The sequence below is a fragment of the Stegostoma tigrinum genome, chromosome 5 (genome assembly GCF_030684315.1).
Source record: "Stegostoma tigrinum isolate sSteTig4 chromosome 5, sSteTig4.hap1, whole genome shotgun sequence".
Lineage (NCBI taxonomy): Eukaryota > Metazoa > Chordata > Chondrichthyes > Orectolobiformes > Stegostomatidae > Stegostoma > Stegostoma tigrinum.
Window position 1 is genome coordinate 14,900,457 of NC_081358.1, and position 12,191 is coordinate 14,912,647.

Consider the following 12,191-nt stretch of genomic DNA (forward strand, 5'->3'; position numbering starts at 1 on the left):
GAGCATAACTTCTTGGCTCTTGTGCTTGATCCCTCTATTAATGAAAGCTGACACACTATACGCCATCTTATCAACTCTACCCACCTGGGTGGCAACTTTCAGGGAACTGTGAACATGAACCTCAAGACCCCTCTGCTCCTCCAAACTGCCAAGAACCTTTCCATTAACCCTGTATTCTACTTTCAAGTTTGTCCTTCCAAAATGAATCACCTCACACTTTTCAGGGGTAAAATCCATCTGCTACTTCTCAGTCCAGATCTGCATCCTATCAATGTCCCTTTGTAACCTAAAACACCCCTCCACACTGTCCACAATGTGACCCACCTTTGTATCATTCGCGAGCTTGCTAATCCACCCTCCCACTTCTTCATCCAAATAATTTACAAAAATCACAAATAGAAGAGGATCCAGAACAGATCCTTGTGGTACACCACTCATAACTGAGCACCATGTTTAATATTTTCGACCACAATCACCCTTTGTCTTCTAAGGGTCAGCCAATTCTGAATCCAATCTGCCACATTTACCCCTGTCCCATGACTCCCTACATTCTGCATGAACCTACCATGGGGAACCTTATCAAACACCTTACTTAAATCCATGTATACCACATCCACTGCTCTACATTCATCCATTGTTTGGTCACCTCTTCAAAGAATTCAATAAGGTTTGTGAGGCATGTTCTACCTCACAAATCCATGCTGACTATTATGAATCAAAGTATGCCTCTCCAAGTGATCATAAGTCCTATCCAATAATTTGCCCACCCCGATGTAAGACTAACTAGTCTGTAAGATCCGGGGTTATCTATATTCCCTTTTTTGAACAAGGGAATGACATTTGCCACTCTCCAATCTCCTGGCGTTATACCCATGGATAGTGAGGACAAAAAAATCATCGCCGAAGACCCTGCAATCTCTTCCCTCACTTGCCATAGAATCCTTGAATAAATCCCATCAGGCCCGGGGGACTTATCTATCTTCAACTTCCTCAAAATCCCTAGCATGTCTTCCTTACTAACTGATTTCCTCTAGCCTACCAGCCTGTTTCATACTGTCCTCCTCAACAACTAGGTCACTCTCAGTTGTGAATACTGAAGAATAGTATTCATTAAGGACCTCGCCTATCTCCTCAGGCTCCGTGCACAAATTCCCTTTACAATCCTTGACACAGCTTCAATTTTGTTTCTGTATTTTTACACAGAATCATAGAAGCCCTACAATGTGGAAGCAGGCCATTCAGCCCATCAAATCCACACTGAACCTCCATAGTGCATCCCACCTAGACACATCACCCCACCTGTTCCCTGAAACCCTGCATTTGCCATGGTTAGTCTACGTAGCTTGCACATCCCTGAACACTGTGGGTGATTTACTATGGCCAATCCACCCTCACCTGCACATCTTTGGACTGTGGGAGGAAACCGGAGCACTCAGCAGAAACCCACATGGACCCATGGAGAATGTACAACGCCACATAGTTGCCCGAGTGTGGAACTGAACCTGGGTCCCTGGCACTGTGAGGCAGCGGTGCTAACCATTGAGGCACTGTACTGCCTGAAATAATACTGTATATTATTCTGAGTAACAAATTCTGGAGATAGTTACGGAGAAGTTAGTTACAGCCTGGTTTGGCTACATCTGGAGTATTGTGTCCAGTTCTGGTCGCCTCATTACAGGAAAGATGTGGAAGCATTAGAAAAGGTGCAGAGGAGATTTATCAGGATGTTGCCTGGAATGGAGGGAAGGTCTTATGAGGAAAGGTTGAGAGAACTACGTTTTTTCTCTTTAGAACAATGAAGGATGAGAGGTGACTTGATAGAGGTGTACAAAATGATCAGAGGTATAGGTAGAGTAGACAGCAAGAGACTTTTTCCTAGGGTGGAGGTAACTATTATGAGGAGATATAGTTTTAAAGTGAGTGAAGGTAGATACAGGGGATACATCAGAGGTAGGTTCTTTACTCAGAGCAGTGGGGGCATGGAATGCATTGCCAGAGAGCGTAGTGGAGTCGGCCTCATTAGGGGCATTTAAGTGGCCATTAGTTTAGGCATATGGATGATAGTGTAAGGTAGTGGTGGAGTTTAGATAGACCTTAGGTTTAGAGTAAAAGTTCAGCACAACATCATGGGCTGAATGGCCTGTACTGAGCTGTACTGTTCTATGCTCTAAAAGTATTAATATTCTGAGCTTATTTATTTGGTTCCATTACAATGTCAGAAAGATTGCAGTGCATTACACCAGTGGCACCTAAGTAGCACAAAACGCCACAATTGTTCCAGGTTAATAATGATCCGATGTTCACCTCACAGATTAGCTGATGGGCAAGGCTTTAGGAGTGACAGGAAACAGACTTCGATTTTTGAGGATACTGCTTGGAGTGCTATAGAAGAGGAATATTGTCTTTATCATTGCAAGACCTCCCCTCATTAAATTGTACCACAAGAAACACAAATTTGAGGCGGCAATTGGAAGAAGGTAGTTTATTACATCTGCAATTCATGAGAGTAACTGCAAAATGCAGCTGCAGAAATATTGCTTCGGCAAGCATTTACAAACTTCCCTTTTACTGTACCCATTTTAGATGCAGGTCACTAAGAGTCAAACACTAAAACTCGTGTTGCTTCATTGATGTACCATGAAAACACTCAAACTTTCAAACTTATACATGCACGCACCCATTTGCTTCTAAATGTCATGCATAGATCTCACAAGTCATTACAAAAAAGCCCATGACCTGTAGAAATTAATGTTACGTCGCATGCTAATAGTCTGCACAGTGTGACTTGTACTGGTCACGAGGGTAGTTTGGTCAACTCCAGAGGACTTTAAAATTAGTGGACAGGATTTGGATGTAGAAATCCCACCTCTGTTTCCAGTGGACGGGTGTAAGTCACACAAAAAGTTAACCAGAACACAGCAAGGTGATTTGAAATTTGGCCTGAATTGAAAACACCCAGGGCAAAATTTTGTACCCTCCGCTGGTGTATTCACAAATGCGTTTGGGTAGGATAGCCGTGAAATTCACTGGATAGCCATCTCAATGCTCTTCCTCCTCTGAATTATTGTAATCTGAAGGGCCATTTCCCATCAGGCTTCCATTTAAAGGCTGGAGGGAAGAGATCGGGTTGGGGGGAGTCCTGTTGGATCAGCGTGTTCGAGTCTTAGAGTAGAGTGGGGAATGGCCTTAGTTCGACATTGGTCAACTCTAATTATCCCCTTCCCCAAGTTTGACTCCACTCCCTTCTCTATTGCCCTCTTCAGTAAGACTCTCATTCCTTTCTCCCCATCAAACTCTATCATCCAAGCCAAACAGTATTCAACACTGTTTAGACTCTACCTGACTACGAGGAATGCTACTGTGGGAAATGTGTGCTGTTCCTTCAGAAATTGAGGTCACTGAAGATGAAAATGCAAAAAGGGCAGTGCCTCAGGATGCCAGAGGGCAGGCGTGAGACAGTGGAAAAAAAAATACACTGAACACAGGACCTTCAGGTAGAGACGAAGGTACATGACTGAGTTCCAGCGCCAAAGGAGACTATTTAGGCTGATGTTCACAATATGCCATTTGTGCAGACATTTGAAGTGTCCCATAGGCACAGAAGAACATCACCCCAAGTCGACAAATGTCTTCTTCGCCAGCACTAGCATCAAATTCGCAAGTGATGGACATTATAGCTTCAGAGGCCATTCGGTCCATTGCCTGTAGTCAGCAGGTAATGTCTTGTATTATCCTTAAGTAGACGCAGGAGATGTCGAGGATAACAGTGTCTCTGCTGCACGACAAGGTCTCTCCTTCCTGCCACCTTACATTCTAAGTGTACCAGGTCCCAGCTTCCACGAGATATTTAATCTCCCCATGTTGCAGTGGCAGCCTTTGGCACAAACACCCTCCCTCAGGTTGGGTGCCTTCAGAGCCTGAAACTCACCTCCATTCCTACCGCCAATGTGGTGCTATACCCAACAGTCAGTATCTCAGAAAAGCTTTAAAAGTCATGCTTGTGATATCATAACTGTATCTTAGCATGCAACCTAAGTGTATTAACGTCATTGAGCATCTTTAAGTCAGAGCCAGGTAGGTTCTTGATAAGTAAGGGGAACAAGGCTCATGGAGAGAAGGCAGAAATTGAGAAACATATCGAATGGTGGGGCTGAATTGCCTAATTCTGCTCTGAAATCTAATGGCCTTATGGTCTCATACTCCATGTTACAACAGCATAACTTCAAGCATGACAATGTACAAGAAACATTCTGGCCTCTGTTCAAACCAAATAGCTTAATATGAACCTAAACGTTTAGATGTCCGGGAAATGCAATGTTTGTGTGTAGTAGATAGCTGCATAAAGATCCATTTGAATTTTTCAATGTGATGATATCCACACCTGTATTTTACGATGGGTAATACAAAAATTGTCACAACATCTTGGTAAATTATTTGTGTACCCTTTCCAAAACTTCCACATCCTTCCAGTAGTGTGGCAACCAGAACTGAAGACAATATTCCCAATGTGGTCTAAGTAAAGTTCCAAATAGCTGCAACTTGCCAATTTTTATACTCTATGCCCTGACTAATGAAGACAACGATGTCATATGCCTTCCAGACTACCTTATCCATTTTGTGATGCCACTTTCAGGGAGTAGACATGTGTGCTGAGATTCCTGTGTATGTTCTATCACTTCCTGTGGTTGCAGGGAAAAGTGCCGGGCGTGGTAGGGCTGGAGGGGGAGTGTGGAGTGGACAAGGGAGTCATGGGGAGACTAGTCCCTCCGGAAGGCAGATAAGAGTGGAAGAGAAAAATGTTCATGCTACTACTAAGAGTTCTACCATTTACTGCACACTTCCCTTTTGCATTAGAGATAGTAGGAACTACGGATGCTAGTGAATCTGAGGTTACAAGGTGTAGCGTTCGGTGAACACAACAGACCAAGCAGCATCAGAGGAGCTGGAAGGCTGAAATTTCGTGCCTAAATGCTTCTTCAGAATAGGGAGAGGGGAAGGGAGTTCTGAAATAAATAAGGAGAGAGGGGGAGGCGGATAGAAGAGAAGATAGGTGGAGAAGACAGACAGAAAGGTCAAAGATGTGGGGATGGAGCCGGTAAAGGTGGAGAGTCAGCAGGGGAGATAGGTCAGTCCAGGGAGGACAGACAGGTCAAGGGGGCAGGATGAGGTTATTAGGTAGGGGATGGTGGTGGGGCTTGAGGTGGGAGGAGGGGATAGGTGGGGGGAAGGGCAGGTAAGGGAGGCCGGGACAAGCTGGGCTGGTTTCGGGATGTGGTAGGGGGAAGGGAGATTTTGAAACTTGTGAAGTCCACATTGATACCATTCGGTTGCAGGGCTCCAAAGTGGAAGAGAGGTGCTGGTCCTGCTACTTTCGGATGGCATCATCGTGGCACTGCAGGAGACCCAGGATGGACATGTTCTATGAGGAATGGGAGGGGGAGTTGAAATGTTTTGCGACTGGGAGGTGCAGTTGTTTAGCGCAAACCAAGTGCAGGTGTTCCGCAAAATGGTCCCCAAGTCTCTATTTGGTTTCTCCGATGTAGAGGAGACCACAATGGGAACAACGGATGCAGTATACCACATTAGCAGAAGTGTAGGTGAACATCTGCTTGATTTGGAAAGTCATCTTGGGGCCTGTTGTGGGGGTGAAGGGGGAGGGGTAGGGGCAGGTGTAGCACTTCCTGCGGTTGCAGGGAAAATACCGGGTGTAGTGGGGTTGGAGGGGAGAGTGGAGTGGACAAGGGATTCATGGAGAGAGTGGTCCCTCTGGAAGGCAGATAAGAGTGGGAGGGAAAAATGTCTTTGGTGGTGGTGTTGGATTGTAGATGGTAAAAGTGTCAGAGGATGATGCGTTGGATCCGGAGGCTGGTGGGGTGGTATGTGAGGACAAGGTGGATTGTTAAGAAGGCATACAGTGCTTTGGCTTTTATTAATAGAGGGATCGCGTTCCGGAACCAAGAGGTTATGCTGCAGTTGTACAAAACTCTGGTGTGGCTGCACTTGGAGTATTGCGTACAGTTCTGGTCACCGCATTACAAGAAGGATGTGGAAGCTTTGGAAAGGGTGCAGAGGAGATTTACTAGGATGTTGCCTGGTATGGAGGGAAGGTCTTACGAGGAAAGGCTGAGGGACTTGAGGCTGTTTTCGTTAGAGAAAAGAAGGTTGAGAGGTGACTTAATTGAGGCATATAAAATAATCAGAGGGTTAGATAGGGTGGATAGGGAGAGCCTTTTTCCTAGGAGAGTGACGGCAAGCACGAGGGGGCATAGCTTTAAATTGAGGGGTGAAAGATATAAGACAGTTGTCAGAAGTAGTTTCTTTACTCAGAGAGTAGTAAGGGAATGGATCGCTTTGCCTGCAACGTTAGTAGATTCACTAACTTTAAGTACATTTAAGTCGTCATTGGACAAGCATATGGGCGTACATGGAATAGTGTAGGTTAGATGGGCTTCAGATTGGTATGACAGGTCGGCACAACATCGAGGGCCGAAGGGCCTGTACTGTGCTGTAATGTTTTATGTTCTATATTCTATTTTGGTTGTTATTATGGGGGGTGGTGTGAGGGATGAGTTGCGGGAAATGCGGGAGATACTGTCAAGAGTGATCTCGACCACTGAGGAGGGGATGTTGTGGTCCTTGAAAAACGAGGACATTTGGAATGCCTGGGAGTGGAATATCTCAACTTAGGAGCAAATGCAATGGAGGTGAAGGAATTGGGAATAGGGAATGGCATTTTTGCAGGAAGGTGGGTGGGAGCAGGTGTATTCTCGGTAGCTGTGGGAGTCTGTGGGCTTGAAATGGATATCGGTTTCCAGGTGGCTGCAGAGATGGAGGTTTGAAATAGATGTTGGTTTCCAGGTGAGAACCGACATACATTTCAAGCCTACCAACTCCCACAGTTACCTAGAATACACCTCCTCCCACCCTCCTTCCTGCAAAAAATGCCATCCCCTATTCCCAATTCCTTCGCCTCCGCCGCATCTGCTCCCAGGATGAGGCATTCCACTCCTGTACATCCCAGATGTCCTCATTTTTCAAGGACCACAACATCCCACCCTCAGTGGTCAAGAACGCCCTCAACTATATCTCCCACATTTCCCACAACTCATCCCTCACACCTCCTCCCCGCAATAACAGCTAAAACAAAATCCCCCTCATCCTCGTGTACCACCCCACCATCCTCTGGATCCAACGTATCATCCTCTGACACTTCCGCCATCTGCAATCCAACCCCACCACCAAAGACATTTCTCCCTCCCCACTCTTATCTGCTTTCCGGAGGGACCAGTCTCTCGGGGAATCCCTTGTCTGCTCCACGACCCCCTCCAACTCCACCACACCCGGCATTTTCCCTGCAACTGCAGGAAGTGCTCCATCTGCCCCGCACCTTCCCCCTCATCCCCATCCCAGACCCCAAGAAGACATCCCACATCAAGCAGATGGTCACCTGCACATCTGCTAATGTGGCATACTGCATCCGCTGTTCCCGTTGTGGCCTCCTCTACATCGGGAAAACCAAGCGGAGTCTTGGGGACCGTTTTGTAGAACACCTACAATTGGTTCACAATAAACAAGTGCACCTCCCAGTCACGAACCATTTCAACTCCCCCTCCCATCCCTTCGATGACATGTCCATCATGGGCCTCCAGCAGTGCCACAATGATGCCACCCGTAGGTTGCAGGAACAGTAACTCATATTCCACTCATATTCCCCTCCCCCTTCACCCCCACAACAGGCCCCAAGATGACTTTCCAAATCTGCAGCCCAATGGCATGAATGTGGACTTCACAAGCTTCAAAATCTCCCCTCCCCCTACTGCATCCCAAAACCAGCCCAGCTTGTCCCTGCCTCCCCAACCTGCCCGTCCCTTCTCCCACCTATCCACTCCTCCCACCTCAAACTCCACACCCACCTCCTACTTACATACCTGATCTCCACCCCCTTGACCTGTCCTTCTTCCCTGGACTGACCAATCCCCACCCTATCTCCCCACCTACACTCACCTTTACTCGCTCCATCGCTGCCTCCTTGATCTGTCAGTCTCCTCTCCACCTATCTGATCCTTTATCCATCTTCCATCCGCCTCCTCCTCTCTCCCTATTTATTTCAGAATCCCCTTCCCCGCCCCCATTTCTGAAGAATGATCCAGACCCGAAACATCAGCTTTCCTGCTCCTCTGATGGTGTTTGGCCTGCTGGGTTCATCCAGCTCCACAGCTTGTTATCTCAGATTCTCCAGCATCTGCAGTTCTTACTATCTCTGTGGTTTGGTCATGAGGACAATTGAGTAGAGTAACTCAGGATTCTTAAGGGTTTGCATCCAAGATGAAAACATTGTAACAGTCTCTGTATAGATGTACACCATATCCTTGTAACATGTAGGTAATTGTGGACATGAAATAAACTATATTTTGATCACAATAACACTTTTCTCGTTAGACAAGAAGGTGGCTATCCCACACAGGTTCAGGAGAAATGATAATAGAGAAAATACCATACACAACACAGTGAAATGTTCACTCTGTTTTGTCTCTATGAATGCTATCAGACCTGCTCAGTTTCTCTAGAAATTTCAGTTTGTGTTTCAGATTTCCAGCATCCGCAATTCTTTGTTTTATAGAAGTGTACAAGAATTTAATGGAAATATGTCCTGGTGTCCTGGCCAATACTTATCCCTCATTTGAAATCATGAGCGTGGATTTCTGGTCATTATCAAAAAGTTTGTGTACAAATTAACTGCTGTGTTTCCTACATAACAGTATTGACAACACTTCAGAAGTGGTTATAAGGTGTTTTGGAATGATTTACACTCTTGAAAGGTGCTATATCAGTGTAACTGATTCTTTTTTAAGCAGCTTAAATTGTTATTTTAATCACTCAAACGTGTTACTACCTTGTAATGCACTATAAGCCAGTGATGACCATGATCATTTTGCTTTGTTGCATTTTTTCAACTTGCACAGAACAGTGCTATCGTCCTTAAATAACTAATTCTTGCATAGAAATGGATTTGCATATTGACACAATCTGAAATATTGCTGAATGAGTGTGACTCCCACTACAATGTCCTGCATTCTACAAACGGATTTTGAATTTCGGAAGTGTTCCTCTATAAATGGCCTTTCTGCTTAATTTGCTTGTGCATGGACACATAGGCTCTGCTCTGAAATTAATGCCCTCATGCTAATGTAATTATACAGCTTTATCTTTAATCAGGCCAAAATGTTCTTTTCCTTTTTTGAGCTCCTGCTTTGCTGCAATACAGCCATTGCATCTGCACGATTATCAATATTCTTTATTACCAGTCGTCTAGTAAATTTGGGTTAAAATAAACAGAGTTTACTCCTCCTTCCTTTCCTGGGTGAGAATAAATTTACATGTTGGAAAGCATGAAATGCAGTGAGAGCAGTCTTGATCATTAATTACATTTTTATTAATGCTATTAGTATAACATATTAACATGAAACACTTGCTGTGCCAGCAGTATCACAATGCAACTAATTAAAATAATGAGGATGAGTTTTAACTGTCAAACCTTCTGACAAACATGTGAAAGTTCAATTCCCAAGGCCTGCTTGTTGTAATTTTCAGGCAGGCTTGCAAATCGGCAAGCAGTGTGTCTCTCAGAGGAGGCAGAATATGGTGATAAATAGGGATTCTATACCAACTGAATAATCTAAGCAGGAAACCCCGATCTCACTGACAGAAAACATGGGACCATCCTTCTCCCACCTTAATCTGCCAACAATTGTCCTTCACTACTCCGATCCATCTGCTGGCTCCTTCCACATGGAAGCTGATTGTTTTCCCACCCTTTCTAGAAGCAGATAGCAGCTTTTATGTTGTTCCCAGTCCATTGATGACGCTCAAATGAAGCCAAATGGAACAAGTGAGATTCAGTGCCTCAGCTGTGACTAATGGCAAATAGTGTGGCCACTTGGCTAACAGCAAGCCTGTTTTAGCTTGAGACTTCCGATTTAAAGCCTCATATGGAACAGAAAAAGATTTTCCTGTCACAGCAAAAACAAAGTTGCTGGAAAAGCTCAGCAGGTCTGGCAGCATCTGTGAAGGAAAAGACAGAGTTAACTTTTTGGTTACGGTGATCCTTCCTCAGGTTTTCCTGTTTTGTATTTGATCCTTTGTTATTAGTTGATGAAATTTTAAGCTTCACCCTAGTGGGTTGAAACATTCCCACTTCTCAGATAAATTTATGAGGCAGTTTTAATTCCTTTGCTTACTTCGCTTTAACACCATGTGGTTTTCACCTTATTAATCCTTCTCATAGAGTCATACAGAATGGAAACAGACACTTTGATCCAACCCGTCCATGCCGAACATAATCCCAAACTAAACTAGTCCTGCCTGCCTGCTCCTGGCCCATATCCCTTCAAATCATTCCTGTTCATGTATTTACCAAAGTGCATTCCATGTATTGTAACTGTACCAGCTTCCACCACTTCTTCAGAAAATTCATTCTACAAAAGAAACCACCCCCTGCGTAAAAAATTGCCTCGCATGTCTTTTTTAAATCTCTTTCCTTTACCTTAAAAATAAGCCCCTAGTATTGAAATACCCCACCCTAGGAAAAAGGCACCTATCTATACTCCACATGATTTTACTCTATAAAATCTATACTCTCAATCTCCAAGGCTCCAGTGAAAAAAGTCCCAGCCTATCCAACCTTTATTTATAACTCAAACCTTCCATACCCAGAAACATTCTGACAAATCTCTTCTGATACCTCCTTAACTTAATATTGTCCTTCCTGTAACTGAACAACCAGAACTAATTACTGCTCTTTCTCTTAAATGACATGCATTCATTTATTGCGCTCAAATTTGTATTAAATGTCATTTTCGCAGTTTGCTTGGGAAGTTGATTATAATGCCTAAATAACATAGTTAAATGTATAATTGGTTCAAGCATGGCATCAAACCATGCAAAATATGCAGTCATTCTCATTATTAAACTCTTCGACCAAATGATGTGGCCGAACAGAAAATCCTGATTAAAGCGTATATTATTGCCTAATTTTCCATCTGATTTTTAATATAAATCTCACATATCTTTTGGTTCATCATTGAACCAAATCCAGAAACAAAAGTGCCTTCTAGAGACTTAATAAGTGCTGCAATAATTTTTGCATTAATTTTTCTTCTTTATTTTGTTGAACGAACAGTGTAACAGTTTTTACCAATAGTCTGCTTTTACATGCAGTGTTATGAAACCAAAATTCAAATATAACTCTGTCTTGGTAAAGAGCCAACATATTTCTCAGAATTCTGAAAATACTTCTCTCTTTTCTGCACATTACTGATTATAAATAGCCTGAAAATACCATCTTCTACAGGACCATATTATGTGTACTGTGTTATTATGAGATTCATAATATTTGTATTTGGTCATTCTGGGAAGAATACACGTCAGTGATATAGTTCCAGTGAGAATTCTTTTAGTAAGATTCTGACAAATGAATAAATACTTAGTTAACAGGTAAGAAAATAAAAGTCTCCCAAGGATGGCCATTAGAATCCATGACAGACATGCTTGTCAAAACCAATTATTCAAACCTGATAATTACAAATTATCTATTAGCAAAGCTCAAGCACAAAAAAATCTCCGTGCTTAAAAAAAGAAAACTTCTGTGACTTAAATGTGTTTTCTTCAAGCGATGCCCTGTTATACCATTTATCATTTATATCTTCTCTTCCTGGTGGCCAACCTGTTTGCATATTCAGTACGATTTTACTACATCTGGCCAATTTTGATCAGAGTATTACCCACAGAAGCTGCTGTTTATGACTGGGAGGATTTGTTGACATGTTGAACATTTGTGAAACATTTTCTGGCACTGTGACCTGCAGCTAAGAACTGTGCATAGGCAAGCTGGCCTAACCAGTGAAATTAACTGTTCCTTGGCACAATTCACATATCTCTCTACTTAAACAGCATTCTTAGCTGATGTACCAGCCTTGATTTTAGAGCGAGGATAGGCATAGTACAAACCTGTATGGCTGGCAATTTCCATGAAGAGACACATAGAATCCCCTGGATGGCCTTTGTTATCATTTTACTGTGAGGTGTGTGCTGATGATCATGCTTCATTGTTCCAAGGATATTACAAAGTGTATAAATGTGTAAAATTTCAATGAGCCCACCAAAAATGGCGAATTTGCTTGATTGACCTCTAC